Source organism: Ursus maritimus, unplaced genomic scaffold (genome assembly GCF_017311325.1).
Source record: "Ursus maritimus isolate PB19 unplaced genomic scaffold, ASM1731132v1 scaffold_14, whole genome shotgun sequence".
Taxonomy (NCBI): domain Eukaryota; kingdom Metazoa; phylum Chordata; class Mammalia; order Carnivora; family Ursidae; genus Ursus; species Ursus maritimus.
In genome coordinates, this window is record NW_024423786.1 from 20,721,745 (window position 1) to 20,736,547 (window position 14,803).

The 14,803-nt window shown below is 42.8% G+C and overlaps 1 protein-coding gene across 9 annotated transcripts in view; it reads left to right on the plus strand.

Moving 5' to 3' along the window:
- FOXP1 (forkhead box P1) overlaps positions 1 to 14,803 on the plus strand; it is a 576,958-nt gene that overhangs the window by 456,491 nt on the left and 105,664 nt on the right. The gene's annotated exons all lie outside the window — the stretch shown is intronic.

The following is a 14,803-nucleotide window of genomic DNA, read 5'->3' on the forward strand; positions in this document are numbered from 1 at the left end:
TCTCAAGATGCCATCTGCTTCTGAGAAGGAACCTTCCGAGTCAGTAAATTTAGATCTCCAGCTGGTGTGCCATTCCAAGAGTCTGGAGGAACTCTTTTAATTGGGAGATGGAGGGCCCAAGTTTCAAGTCGGTGAAGTTTGACTGCCATCCAGGTTGTGAGACAGACCTGGTGTAGTCTCTTCGAAGGAGATTTAAGGGCAGTCTTTGTTTTTCATGATTCCAAATCAGGAAGGTGGGAAAAAATTGGAAATATTAGTTTGGAGAGTTGGAGACAAATATTTGAGGACACTAAAAGAATTCAGTACCCAATCCAGCTTATTGGTATAAAACAAAAATTCAAAGACAATGAACAAGGCTAGAATCTCATATACACAAGATTGTGTTGTGATTTTCTACTGAAGCATAATTTTTTTCTCTACAATCATCTTCATTTCTACCAAAGCTAATTACAGTAAAACTAATTTGTTTATAAAGTAAGTCTAGTCTCATTAAACTGGTCCTGATTATTTACACAGTGCAGCAAGGATAGTATTGACCATGTAGGCTCTTTTGAAATCTGCTTTGCTGTACTTTTTCATAGGGAATCTTAGATTGGATGTTATAAGCCTCTCCAGGATAAGAAGCCAAGCCAAAGACTCACCATCAGACTTCACCTGGAATACCTATAGATGTGGGTAAATTCCTCTCTTCCTGACGTCCTCAGGTTATCCCGAAGTTCTCGGGCCTGCTGTGAGGTGATCTTCCTTAGGAACCAGGTTAGGCTGCCAGGAACCCTATATTCAGGGGGCTTTATTGGCTTTTATAAAGTCAACCTTAGTTCCTTAAAGCTGTCTGGTCATATTTGATTCTATGCACGTTCTCAAATCTGACATTCCAGTTAAAACCTCGGTAATATAACCAGTGTTTCTAGTTGTGTCCAAGGAGCACATATTCTCTCTCTTTTTTGTTTTCCAAAAGACTTTATTTATTTGTCAGAGAAAGAGAGAGAGAGGCAGGCAGAGGGAGATGCAGGCTTCCCGCCGAGCAGGGAGGCTGATGCGGGACTCAATCCCAGGACCCTGGGATCATGACATGAGCCGAAGGCAGACGCTTAACCAACTGAGCCACCCAGGCGTCCCAAAGAGCACATATTCTTAATGAACTTATGCAGATAACTCTATTGCCATGAAAATAAGAATATTCAGTAAATTTCCAAGTTCTGGAGGGACCGAGTAGGGAGAAAAGGTAAATGTTTACATTCTGTCTACAGAAGTATACTTGACAGAATCACTGGAAGTCACAGATGGCTTAAGAGAAAAGAGAAAAAGATTTCTTTAAATTGGGGGTAGGCGGGGGGGGAAGCCTTCAGGAACTAGCAACACTTTAAAGAAAAAGTTGTAAGAAAAAATACATATACATATATAATAATCATCCTTATCACTTTCATTTGATCCCAGATTATTAGTTCTTATTCTCTTTGAATCCAGTTTTTCATTAGTTCTGGAAATTCTTACCCAGTTCGGTTTTATGATCTTGAAGTTATCAGAAGCCTATATTCTAGAGTACGTTTCACAGTCTTTTCTGTGAATCTTTCAGAAGATAAAGCACTTTTGCAAAAGCATTAGAGTAAAACCATAACTGTCTGGAAATGAAAAAGACTTAAAAATTCCCCCGGTTAAAGATCTGAGGAGAGTTCATTATAATAGAATTGACAAAGAAATTTGGTTATTTCGTGACACACAACATTTTAAGATAACTGCAATTACCACTGATAACATTATACAGGACATATCAGATTTCTAGGAATGTCACACAATTTCTAGAACACTTACATTAATAACATACATCCATACAAATATAAGCTAAGAAGGTGTAATATCACTTCTCATTTGATAATGCTACCCATGTGATTTGATATATTAAATAAACCTAATTAGTTCAATATCTCTCTTTCTATATGGAAAGGGAACAAATCTTTTGAGATGTTCCAGGAACCTGCTGTAAAATACCAAAATTAGTTTGAGGCCGGAAGACTTCATGTAGAATTTGATTCTGGGGATTCTGTCGGAACATCAAAAGGTTTGAACATTTGACTAAATAGGATCACAGATCATTATGAAATAATACAAAATTATCTATTTAACAAAAGTAACAGTAGGGGGCATCTGGGTGGCTCAGTTGGTTAAGTGTCTGCCTTCAGCTCAGGTCATGACCTCAGGATCCTGGGATCAAGCCCCATGTCAGGCTCCCTGCTCAGCTCAGCGGGGAGCCTGCTTCTCTCTCTTCCTCTGCCCCTTACCCCCACTGGTGTGCATGCTCTCTCTCTCAAATAAAATCTTTTTTTTTTAAAAAAGTAACAGTAGAACGGGTTAACATAAATACAGAGAGTCACATACTTGGGAGCAAAACTGAGCTCTCTTGAGAAGACTGGGTTTTTCTAAGTTATCAAAGACCTAATAAAGACAATATGAAGCATATTAAATCATTTTGTAAGACACAGAATCTTTACTTTTCAGGTAGATGACTTAAAAAGTAAAGAAAAACCTTTCTTAGTCTCTTATCAAAAGCAGACCAACAGTGCAAGAAAACTGTATTTTTAGCATAAGAAAGACAATTTTTGGTTTTACATAAGTACACTTTTGGTATTATAGTGTGTTTTTAAACCTTTATTATTTCTAGTTTTAATTACATATATTAATTAGAAATCTTTTTTTTTAAAGATTTATTTATTTGAGAGAGAGAGAAAGAGAGAGAGCACTTGAGCAGGGGAGGGGGCAGAAGGAAAGAATATCCAAGCAGACTCCCGCTGAGCGTGGAGCCTGATGTGGGGCTCGAGCCCACAATCCCTGAGATCAGGACCTGAGCTGAAATCAAGAGTCAGATGCTTAACTGACTGAGCCACCCAGGCACCCCTAGAATTCTTAACATGTAGAATTCTTAATTGCCATTGAAAACTGAGAGTTGTGGATTGGCAAATGTATAAATTTTTCATACTTTGGAGAAGTATATTCTTCCTAATAGTAAATCTTCCAATGTGGCAGCAGGCATGTTTACGAAGAGACCAACTATCTTTAGTTTTTCTGTAAAAGGAAGCGAAAATACATAAACCTGTGTTCGGTAATTAATGTTCAGTATTTTATCTTATTTGAAAATGATCTAAGTAGTCAGTGAGTATCCCTTATTTAACTCAGTACAACTTTAAAGTTTCAAGTTACCAAGAAGGTTTTGGAAACTGTTTTTAAGTAGACATAGCATAAAGCATAATTATTGTTGAAAAGTTCCTTTTTAAGTTTCATCTTACTTACATGTATATTTAATTCACTTGTTCTTAACAGTTATGTTTAGATTAATCGTGAAAATTTCATGAGACATTAAACAGCTAACCATCATCTTAAGTTCTTTCTCACTGACAAATTCTCTGAGATAACATGAGCTTCTTTGAGTCTTAGTGAGCCTAGGTAGAATAAAAGTATTATATTTAATGCTGGTAACTCTAAAAACTTGCCTGTTTTAATCAAACTGACGAAGTTACACTAGCTTCCCCCCCGCCCCGAAGATCATCCTAGATCACATGAACTTGAAAAACATTTGGCTTAGTTGCCATACTTCTGAGAATACACTTGGTTTATGTAAACACTTTTTTGCCTTTAAGCCAAGTAAATAGAGCTCTTTACAAGTTAATTTGGCATTATGATCTGGAGGTAGAAAAAATATCATACATTTATAAGTACATACCTAGACGTACATAAACAGGCACAGAGATCCTATAGCTTACATTTTAGCTTAGGGGAGAAGGCTGAATTCAGCCTCTGAATATCAGCTTCCAATGTGGCCAAATTCTAACCATGAAGTTACTTAAACAAAACAAAAAACCCTCAAATACTTTGTGAGGTTTCAGCTGGGACAAACTGTGTTCCTGGCTGTACTGAACACTCCCTTGGACACAAAAGGTATCCCAAAGAGGGTCCAGAAGTTACTACCCTCTCAAGATCCAGAACCAGTTTTGAAGACAACGAGAAGAAAGATTTAGACCATCTCCCTGAGAGCCAGCAACAGTTGGTGGGACCCTGAAAATGGAGTGCAACCCACATTTCTGCAGCCAGATTTTTGGGGGAGTCCTCCAACCCAATGGCCGCGAAGCCAAGTTCTCAGAACACAAAGCGAGAGAAACCAGAAGGCAGTAGCTGTCCCTAGGAGAGAAAGGATCATAACCAGTGGATACTTGAAAGCAAATTCATAAGTCACAGTTCAAAAATCTAATTCTTACATGTTTTTTGCCCTGCCAATATGAATTTTCAAAGGAAGGGACAGTGTGAAATTTTACTTTCCTCTCTCAACCAGGCATCCCAGAGGTATGGGAAAGCTGACCCTGGTAAGAATTCTCACCCTTCGTCGGCTTTTGCCAGTTTTCCCAGAATCCCGTCTGCAGGCTCTGGAGGGAGTAGGGTGTTTTAGTAGGTCTCGTCCTTGTCACCAGAAACTGTAGAGTAAGAGAAGTGATTTTTCCCTTTACTTCTTACACTGAGTACTTGGCTAAGATACCTTTTTCTCTAGGACACCTTCATAAAGGAATAAGGTTCAAAGTTCTCCACTGTGGCCTTTGTGACTCAGGATTATCTTTGGTGAGGTTAATTCGCTTGTGAAGCCCTAGAGTGAAATTGTATTCACCCGAGGTCTCACATTGGACCTAGTCCAGCTGAAGTCATACCCAGTCTGTCCCCAGACCCACTCTCATTTCCAAGTTGGTCCCAGTCTGGCCTCAGAACCCGTCTGGTTTCTAAGTCAGACCCAGTCTGACTCTGGCTAGTTTCTGGACCTAGTCTAGAAAAAGAAATGTTAAAAGAAAGTCTGAAATTTATAACATAAAAACTGCAGAGCTAAGATCCAGGATGAACTTACCCACCACCTCCAGAGGCAGCGAGAACGTAGCAAGCCCAGGGAGCTCAACAGGTACCTATGTCTAGTTGCTTGTTGCTTCCGGGGATCATGGGGGGTGGAGGGAGATCTCCTTCAGATCCCCCCTCTGATAGCAGAACTGTTAAAAGACAAAACGAGGCATATTAAAAATTGTAAGAGTTTATTTAAGCAAAAATCAATTCGAATTGGTTGACATCCAATCTAGCAGATAGCAAGGAGCTCCGAGGGACTGCACAAAATGGAAGACTTTTGTAGGCAGAAGGGAGCAGGAGCAAGGAACTCAGACAAGGCAAGAAGCGAGGTGCTCATTGCCAAGTTTCTTTCCTTTGGGGGATGGCAGGGGTCTGTCAGGCAGATGACTTAATTAGTGCCGACCAGGTGATTCCTGATAGACTGGTTTAAGATTCCATTTCTGGGAGAGCTGAAACCACAGTTAAATCTCAGTATAGTGATGTGGAGCTTAGCAGAAGTAACTCCATTTTGGGCCTGTTGTCTTGTTTTTTTGGGTGTTGTTGTTGTTGTTTTTTACCAGATGCTATTATTTAGCATGGACCTAGTTACTTTTTCCTTAGCACTATTTGTCTCTTGGAGCTTATAGTTTGGAGATAGTACAACGTGTGAAACATAAATGAAATGCAAAAGAAGGAGAGAAAAAAGAAACCGTTAACTCCTTCATTTGTTTATTAGTTTGCTTATAAATTAATCAAATATTTGTTAAGGGGCCCTGATGTACAGGGCACTTTTTTGGATATTTGATGAGCTCATTCACCATTTGACAGAATCCAGAAATTACTGACATAGACTGTAGACCCTGTGTATAGTTCATCAGAATAGTGGTACTACCCCAGATTGACTTCCTGTAGTGGTGACATTGCTAAGTTAAGTGCAGTAGCCTGTTCCACTCTCTTGCGTGTGTGTGTGTGTGTGTGTGTGTGTGTGTGTGTGTTTCTGTTGAGGAGGACAGTTTGCCTGATGGAGGAATGGTTCTTGTGTAGATTTGGCTCCTTTCTTCTCTAGCATTCAGTTTCGTGGAAATAGACAGGACTTCAGTTGTCCTTCCTGCCCCCCTCTTACTTGAAAGGGAACAAGTGAATAGAAATGAACGGCCGCACAGCTAGGCTGCCTTCAGAAAAAGTGCACCAAAACTAGACCTCATGGTCCAGTGATTGGAGCCTTGCTGCGAAGAGGGAGTGATGAGTGAAAGACCAGTGGAGGTCTTGACGGTGCTGGTTTTGTTACAGTTCCTCTTCTCAGGGATTAGCATAAATCCTTAATGCTTTCTACATTTGTCCCTGTTTGGATGTGAAGTCTCTTCATACTTTTGTTCTAACTAATTGCATAATAAGATATCCATATCTGACACAATGTTATTTAAATGCCTTCATGACCGAAATAGCTAATCCTCGAGTCCATGCTTCTTAACATGATGCTCGTGGTTCCTGCACCCTGGTTGTAGGGCGGACTCCCCCTCCAGAAAACTGCAGAGACGTATCACAGGTCCACTCAGTCAAAATCTCCGGGTCAGAAACTTCAGAATCGCACGGTGAGAGCATGCCAGTATAGGAATAAAGAACCTCAAACTCTGCAAACTTGAGGTGTGTGTGTGTGTGTGTGTGTGTGTGTGTGTGTGTGTGTGTTTGAGCCAGCTGGAGTCAAGGCTAAGAGAGATCCTGTTAAATATTGGACATGATAGAGATGCAGAACTGAGGCCACCCCCAAAACACAAAGAATGGGAGAGGAAGAATTGAGTAAATTCTTGAGATAGGAAGAACAGGTTACATTGGGAAAGAAGGAAAACTCTGGTCTCAAAGGAAAGGAGTTACGGCAGGAATTATAACTGCCCCAGCCCCTGTAAGGACTTCACAGGTCTCTAGTGTGATGGCTCATGTTCTGTCCCTCGCGAAGGGTTGCACATACTGTTCCCAGTAGCTGAAAATGCCTTTCCCATACTGCCTGCCCTACTACCCAGGACAGAGCTTTATCCTTATTAAATATTCAGCCCAGTCTTTGTCTTAATTTAAAAGTCCCCTTACCCCTGTGCCCAGGAAGGAGCCCCTCTTCTTTGTTCCCTGCCCATGTATCTTTTTTCAAATTCAGCGAATGGTGAAATGATGGCTGGTGGTATGCCTTGTGCTCTGGGAGCTCTAACAGGGTTCCACTCCTTGCTTTGGATAGTGTAAATGTTGGCAACTTTGAAAAGAATCTTAAAATCAGCTTCTAGGTCATTATAATTGAGAGCAAGCTGAGTTATCTCTGGAGCGTGGAATGCAAAGGCTTTCCTTCCCAGAGACAATAGTAGCAAAATATTGTAAAATCATAGGGTGAGGGTTCCATGAATTAGGTGTCCTGTTGGCCAACCCTCCATGTTCTTAGCACTCAGGGCAGACCCCTCCTTAGATTATTCTAGTGGGTCCTTAAGAACTCATTTAAAAACCACCAGCCCCCTTCCCACATCCAGGTGATGAACTGGCTGGTGGATGTGGCATACCCAATAACCTGGAGGTTGATGCGGGGCTGCCATTTTGCCTGCTGGGGAAGATTCTTGGTCCAGGACCTTGTTACCCGGGTTGAAAAAAACAGTGCCCAGCAAATATCTTCTTCCATTGTTAAGATTAATTGGATGTAAGAGTCCCTGCTTAAATTCTGGAGTTAGAATCTGTGCACCCTCCCAGAAAAATGAGTCTGAGATAGTAAAGAAATATTCTGCCTTTGGGTACTTCATTGTAGCAGAAGGAGAAATTGAAGGAAACGCGGTATATAGCCACAATAATGATGATAAGGGGAAACAGTAGCATGCTCACAGTTTGCAGGGCGCTGACCCATCCTATGTCATTTAGTCCTTGTTACAGCCCTCTGGGAGAAGAACTACAATTAGGTTGTGTTTGTTTGTTTGTTTGTTTGTTTGTTTGTTTTATGGAGGAGGAAACCGAGGCGCACGGAGACTGGTAATTTACCAAAAGCATACTCAGGCAATGGTGCAGTCGGGATCAGAACCCACGGCAGACTTTCTCCAGAGCGACCAGACTAAACTGTCGAGCTGCCTTTTATAATCAGGCACAAAATAAGCCCTAGTACCAGGGTGTTTTATCTTTACATCTGAGATGCCAGGAGAGCTCGGGCATCATCCAAGCCAGGGTCCCGGGCTACTGCTTAGTGCCCACTAATGTGTTTGAAGGAGATGAGGGGAAAGTCTGTGTGTGAGTGTCTCATCTCTCATCTCAGCAGTGGAAGCTCTTCACTGAAGGAGAAGTTAGGCGAGTGCATGAGCCCCTGGTCCCTCATCCTACCAGATTAGGGGCATTTTCACCTGGATGTGGTCTGCCAGGCTTGTCCCTCTGGACTCATGTAAGAAGCAAAGGAGGATATCAGAATTTTACCTTTATTATTTCAGGTTCCATTCATGCTGACCAATCAGTGACCCTTGGGCACATTTGTTTTCCAAGGGAGTAAAAGTGAAGCAGCCTCTTTGTTCTTCCAGGTTTAGTTCAGTCCCCAGCCCCGTCTGCAGCTTGGCAGATGGGGCAAAAGCCGGGCTTGAGAGCTATGCAACTCCCACCTCTCCCCGTACTGGCTGTGAGACGTTGGTTAAGTCGTTGCAACTCTCAGAGCCTCTGGTTCTTCATCTGTGAAGTGGGTACAATAATACTTCCTTCATGGGGTCTCACAGGGTTTATGACCTCCAGGCGTTCAGAATTCGGGCTTTTGAGTTGTTTGCCAGACATTTTTTTTTTTCCTTTTCTTCGTTCCCTGATTTACCATAGACATGGTAGTGTCCGGGATTCCTGAACTCTAAAATCCTATTTATATTTTTAAACTAGTTTTATATGTGTTTTATAGATGACCTTAATTTTAAGCCATAAAATACCTAAAGCTTAGTCCTCAGCAAGTGTAAAATGTGTACCTGATACAGAACAAGCAATCAATAACGATAGTTGTTACTGTTACTGTTCAAGAAGCCGCGGAGAGTATCTCATAGGTTTTCCTCTTTGTGTAGATGAGGTGTGTAGGCTCGGACAGGTGAAGTGACTTGCGCACAATCGCACTGTGAATTCATGACAAAGTCGTTAACAGAACCCTATCTCAGATCCCAGTGCCCCTGCATCATCTCAGGGTTACACATACTGCTTGAGGGCATTTAGGAGTAGAAAAAAAATCTGCCTACCTCCTTCTGGGCCTGTTGGGTAAGTCCCAATACTCGGAACCGTTTGGAAACTGCATGAGCCTCCAGCGAGCGGGAAGTGGAGACGGACAATCGCGCGTACCTTGATGCATGCTTCAGATTCTGCTCCAGCGTGTTTACACATAGCCCCTCTTCCCAGCCTCCCCCGGGGACCCCCTGCTCCCACGAACCAGCCTCATCACTTTTCTCTAGAAAAGAAGACAAACCTTTGGATTTGTATAGGGTCTCTCGGAAAGATAGGGGTGTGTGTGTGTGTAACATCAGTGCCTGTTAGGGAAGGAGAATCCACGGAGAGCTCTAGGGCTCCGGAAAATGTTTTCCGTGTTGCAGTTTCTATGCCACACAGTGTGGAAGGCAATTATCTTTGGAGGGGATTCCACAGCCCCGCGCAGGCTTCCCCGGCGTAAGATTTATTGTCGGCTGGATTGGGTGTCCTTTATAAGAGCATTTACTCGGCATCTAAAGCGCTGTCAAGAGTGCTGCTTCCTGAATGCTTTTGAGGGTGCAACTGCTAAGCTTCATTTTCCCGTCTTGGAGATATATTTTTGAAATGGTATGCAGGGATTTGTAAGGCCTCGTGCTTTCCATTGACACTGACAGGAGCCGCACCGTTAAACCCCTGCACAGAGCTGCGGAAATTTACCCCCTAACGCCCGGAGCCGTCCTACAGGCTCGTCTGGCCCGCACGTGCAGAGGGTCCCCCGGAGTGGGGAGAGGGCATGGGAGCACGTCCCGTTGTTTTGTGTAAGTCATGCCAGTTAATCAGTCTCAAAGTTAACTGTTTGCTTATTTAAACAAAGGATAGGCGGAAGCTCTTCTTTGGCTTTCCCCCCTCTCCTTTATGTGGATCTTATGAATGCCAGAGGAAAACTTGAGCTGCGAGTCAGCTAAATATACTGTATCATGAAACCTTAGGGACCACTGAATTGGGAACAGTGGCCCTTTACTGCTAAGAAGGTGTTTTATTGAAAATGCGCCGACATGCTCTCCCTGGAGAGTGAGCAAAAGAGAAGGCAAGATGCCCGACAGTAATACAGGTTGTTCTCTTAGGCAAGCTAAAATGTAGAGTTTGGCACTTCTGGGCTGTGATCCGGCCGGCAATAGAATAGACGAATGTGCATTTTTACATTAAAAGTGCCATATTTCACCAGCGCTGCCCCCCCCCCGTTTTTTAAGTGTCTTAATTTATATATTCCAGTTAACAGTTCATTACATGTCCTTTCTCTCTCCAGCTTTTAAAAGTTGTCTTTTGAATACATTGAGGTAGTCAAAATTTCCTAATCCTGGCAGGCTTACCAGCAGAGGGCAGGCGTAAAGAAGGTTTTGATAGGAGGGTGTGTCAGCCTAGGGTCACAGGAGGGTGGCGTTGCAATGGGAGGGAGACCTGTGAGCATTGTTCACAGGGCAAGATGCAACACGCTCCCTCTGCCTCTTTCCAGGCCTGCTGCACAGCCCAGGTCCTCTGGAAAAGCTGACTTTACTAAATAAAGGTGGCCAGTTGCCTTTATCAGATATTCAGCGATTTCTACATAATTAAACGTTAAAAAAATATTCAAATGTCATTTCATCCCCCAAAAGCCATCTATTCTTTCCCGTTCACTGACCCAGTTCTTGTTACGCTTAAAACGGAGGGTTTGCATGGAGGTGGGCCAGAAACGCTGTGACTCTTTGGAGAGGAAATACGGACTCCCACTTGATGGTGGGAATGATGCGATCTTCCTGATACCTGAAGGACAAAGCTCTTTGGGAAATGCTCTCCTGCCCCCAAACATGTACCTTTTTGAGAACTTTGCACACTTCGTTGTAATCTGTTCTCACCTTATGGCAGAAGCCGTCCACTAATACATTTTACATTATATGAAAACAAGGGATTACAGTTTTATCGTAAATGAGAGAAAATAATTTGTTACAGTCCGTCAGATGCAGATGTAGGGCAGGATGTGGCCATTTTTCTTTCTGCATAAGATTTTGTTTACTGGTGACTACATATGATTTTGTTTTCTGAGTGTCTTTACATTTAGAGCGAGGAGGGGTTGGGGGGCAAGCGTTTTCCATAGTTTATTTCCCCATCATGTTCTTAAGTCCCCTGAATGTTGACATGTCACTGTGCATATCGAAATTAACCAGGAGCACTGGCATTATAAAATGTTGCATTAAATGAAGATGCTGATGACAACGTGGAGGTGTCGGAAAGAGAAATTTAAACTCCGGTTAGTAGGAACTCACAGTCCTTTCCTTTGGCCACGCAGGCACAGACCAAAAACAACATAATTAACTGTATGGTCAGCATAGAAGAGCGACATAAACAGTATCGACACGGAGCTGCCTGCCTCAGCTCCCTGTAGATGGATGATGTATTAATTTATATTTTTAAGTAAAAGCACTTAAATCAAGAAGGAGCTGTGGTTCCTTGGAGACAAGTGCCCAAATCTCAGAATCCGGGCAGTGGTGTTACAATTTCGTACCTGTAATTGGCAGCTGGTTGGCGGTCTTTGGAGACTTCAGAAAGACTAAAGCAGGGCTCCCTCTGGAGAGACTCACTTCCCTGGGCAGGTCATCAAGCCTGTTACCACGGTGAGGGATGAAAGTTTGTGTTCCTGCCGATTCACCATTTTCTCTCTAACAACAGTCACTCGGTCACATCTCTTTAAGTTCCTTCATTTCGGAATACATGTTTTGGGCACTCCCCTAAATTAATTGAAAAAGGGAGAGCAAGTGTTAATGCCAGTGTTGTTTGGAAAAAGATGGGCAATTGTTACGCAGTTGATTTTTCAACCCATTAAATTGTTCATCAATTTTTATTTCACTCACTCTGGCAGATGAACTTTCTGGCAACAGAAATTGCAGTAGTTACCTATGAGAACATGGGACCGTAACTGACTTTCTCTGAGTAGGTCTCCCACTCTCAGTGTTGCTGGAAATATGTGAGCCAGTGTCCATTCATGTATCCATTCCCTGGTTATTTCCAAGCAGCTTCTGGCAAGGCAGGACCTCAGTTGGAGCTGAGGACCACGTGGGCCAGGCACCATGCCTGTGTCTCCTTCCCTGCCACGCCATTCATCAGCATGTGGGACTAACGTCCTGACAGCACATGCTCCTTCTGACTCTTCATTTAATACATCTTCTCTCCATTCACAGCTCTGAATGGGCAGTAAAACCGTTCACTTTCTTCTGTGTTCAAGGCTAAGGCTCAGCAGAACCAAGTATAATACATGATTTTAGTCCCAGGTGTGTTATTTGGTGGTTAGAGTTTGGTGTGGGATCATAGTAATCTATTCTTAAGTACACAGCCAGCTGCACAATGGACTCATTTAGCAACTGACAGGTTTCTTAATATGTGGTGTTTGAACAAGAGCTGTATCTGTTGTGGGTGTTAGGATGTGGGCATCAAAAATATTTTTAAGTACGGTATTTAGCATTTCCTTCACTCTTCCTTAAACATTAGCCTCCCCCCCCCACCCCAGGTATTCATTTTAAGTTATCATGGCCATTCTTTTTCTGAAACTATTCAGTGTCTGCTTCCCTTGTGGCCTGTGGTGCTAGGTATGTTTGATTCTTAGAGGGGAAAGAAAAAAAAATTACGGTTGGCTTTCTGAACCTCAGTTTTCTCCTCTGTAAAGTGGGAATTACAATTTTGTTCAAGTCAGGACAATGAACTGAGACCTGTGGCTAAGTAACCCTTTCTAAAGCTCCCACAATCCCGCTGCTGCTGTTCTGAACGGGAGGAGTTGCTTTCTGACCCAGCCTCTCCAAAGTGACCTGGCACTCTCGGTGACGAATCATTGACATTAACTGAGTCTTCTAAGTTTTAACCACAGGTTTTAACATTTTATATTGTACTCCAGCAGTGAAAGGTTTTAGTGCTCACTGGATCGCAGAAACAGCACAGGTCGACAGGACCGCCGGGAAAGGGATCCTGAAAGAGTCCAGAATTCATCAGAATGGCCTGGGCATATATATACAGCTTATCCAGGCTTATCACTGATGCTACATTTCCTTGCCTAGAAGTACTGTGTGAGTCACCATGTCATGTTTGGAGAGAGGGCGGGAAGGGCTTCAGGTGGCCTCTGAGTTAGCTTGCTAAATGACTTCCCTCTCCAAACTGTCACACCCCCCCCCCATCCAAACCATCAGTCCTTTAAACACCACCTCCCCAAGGGGCCTTCCCAGACCTCTCCTGCTCACACTGATCTCCCCCTTCTCTCTGGTCCCATGGTGCTTACAGCCACCGCTGTGCAATTTAGTGCTTGTGTAACCAGCGCGTTGCGCCACTCTCTAATTATTTTGTGTAAGGCAGTCTCCACAGGCTGGCTCATAAGCGTCTGTAATGTTTGTTGTTTGCTTGTTTGTTTGTTTGTTATTTGTTCTGACGCTCCTGGAGACTTAGCTGATAAACACTGACCTGCAAAGGAGTTAGTCCGACTTGTGAAAGCATGCATGAGTTTTATGGGTGCCTCACGAAGAACTTGTCTTTGAAAACCTTGAATTGCCTATTCGAAGTTGCACCCCATTTTGTTCACAGACATGAAATCCCAAATTAATTTGAATACCTTTGAAAACAATCACGTGTATTTTGAAATGACCATTTCCACTTTCTCACTGTGCATTGGTTGGAGACAACTTCCTATATTTTTATTTCCTGTCTTTGGGGCCCCGGGCAGCCCCTCCCGGAAGAGTGCCTTGTCTCTTTAAGAGTCAGAACTCTTCTGATTCATGGTACATTCTGGCAGATTTAAGGCCCCTCTCCCCAAAAAAGAACGCCCTCCGTCCTCTATTGAATATTCATGAGAGGGTGGGGTCACATTTTTGTGACCTGAAAAATGCCATTAATAAATTTGTTGTCTGACACAAAAACACTTTAGGGTGGAGAGCGACCTGCCATGCACCCATTTAACATCTGATCATAAGTTGACAGTCAACTGAAGCTTTTGTCTCTTTTGCAGCCAGATTAATGGGGGAATTGTCTGCTCCCCCGCTGACCTTATTGAGATTCAGGCATTTGCTTGATTGGAAATATTATCAATATGCTTTCTGGTTTGTAGTAACTTGCATTAAACACCTCAAAGAGAAAAACACATTCAAGTAAAACTCCTGGTATTGCTGGGTTAGGATTTGTGGTCTTTTTGTTTGTTTGTTTGTTTGTTTGTTTTTTAATTGAGGGAAAATAGGTAATCGCTGAGGTCACTTCTTTTCCTGGAATATTTTGAGAAAAATAACAAAAACGTTGGAGTTTTGTTGTTTGTTTTTTAAGTATAGGCCAAGAAGTTTTTCCCTAAATTTAAAGATAAGTAGCTGCCGAAAAGGATTGGATTAACCTGGCATTCAAATCTTGCCAGTTGAGCCAACAAAATTTAGCATATTGGTGACTTTTTTTTTTTTAACACCAAACTCGGCTTTAAATAGCATTAAAGAGCAGTGACTATTTCTGATAGAGGTCATCTTCAAGTGCTTATTGAGAGTAGCTTTTGTTGTTGCTCTTGTTGTATAAATAAGAAAGGAATTTAAAGAATTATTTCTTAGCGAACTTGGGGCAGATGCCTTCTTGAGCAGCTGTCGTTCTAGAGGGGAAGTAGCTCGGTTCAGCGACGAGGCACGTTTGGTTGTTATTTATTTCAACCCCGTGTCGGGTTAGTTTCCCTCTGCGCGCACAAGCACACTTTGGCGAGCCCGACTCTTGGAAAGAAAGGAGGTGGGGAGCGGTTGCGGGGGGGGGGGGGGGGGGCCAA